Source organism: Phalaenopsis equestris, unplaced genomic scaffold (genome assembly GCF_001263595.1).
Source record: "Phalaenopsis equestris unplaced genomic scaffold, ASM126359v1 Scaffold000789, whole genome shotgun sequence".
NCBI lineage: Eukaryota > Viridiplantae > Streptophyta > Magnoliopsida > Asparagales > Orchidaceae > Phalaenopsis > Phalaenopsis equestris.
The window spans coordinates 606,827-608,006 of record NW_018165229.1 but is presented as its reverse complement, the minus strand read 5'-3'; positions in this window follow the sequence as shown (position 1 = coordinate 608,006).

The following is a 1,180-nucleotide window of genomic DNA, read 5'->3' as shown; positions in this document are numbered from 1 at the left end:
AAATAATAAAACCCGAACAACACCGGAATATTACCAAAATACAACCTCCGCGGTTTCCTCAAGACAGGGTTATTTCTGCTGATCCGTCCGGCCGATCAGCCTGATTTCATTGGAATCTTTGGCGGCATATTCCAATAAAACTAGAAGTAGTGAGACATGGCAGAATAATAAAACCCAAACAACACCGGAAAATTACCAAAATACAATCTCCGCGGTTTCCTCAAGACATGTTTATTCCTGCCGATCCGCCTGGTTTCATTGGAATCTTTGGCCGCATATTCCAATAAAACCAGAAGTAGTGAGACATGACAGAATAATAAAACCCGAACAACACCGGAAAACTACCAAAATACAACCTCCGCGGTTTCCTCAAGACAGGTTTATTACTGCCGATCCGCCTGGTTTCATTAGAATCTTTGGTGGCATATTTCAATAAAACCAGAAGTAGTGAGACACGGCAGAATAATAAAACCCGAACAACACCGGAAAATTACCAAAATACAACCTCCGCGGTTTCCTCAAGACAGGTTTATTAGGTTTATTCCTGCCGATCAGCCTGATTTCATTGGAATCTTTGGCGGCATATTCCAATAAAATCAGAAGTAGTGAGACACGGCTGAATAATAAAACCCGAACAACACCGTAAAATTACCAAAATATAACCGTCGCGGTTTCCTTAAGACGTTTATTTCTGCGGATCGTCATACGCCTTTAACACGCTTTAAACGAATACAACCTGAACACAACCGCGATGAAACCATAATACAACCGCCGCAGTTTCCTTAAGACGTTTATTTCTGCAGATCGTCACATGCTTTAACCAAATACAACCTGAACACGACCGCGAAAAAACCATAATACAACCACCGGCCATCAAAAACGACATAAAAATAAAACCTGAACAACACCTTAGAAATACAACCACCGCGACAAATTATAATAAAACGTGAAGATGACCGTGAAGATACCAAAATACAACCGTACAAATATTACTTAAAAATATATCTATCCAACTGCGAGAGAAGCTTTGTATCCAATAAAACGTTGAGACGACCGTGAATATACAAAAATACAACCACACTGATACTCCACAAAATAAAAATGTATGAATACTGCAAAGGCAAAGCCACACTGAAACGATAAATCTATACAAAATAAAAATGTATGAATACTGCAAAGG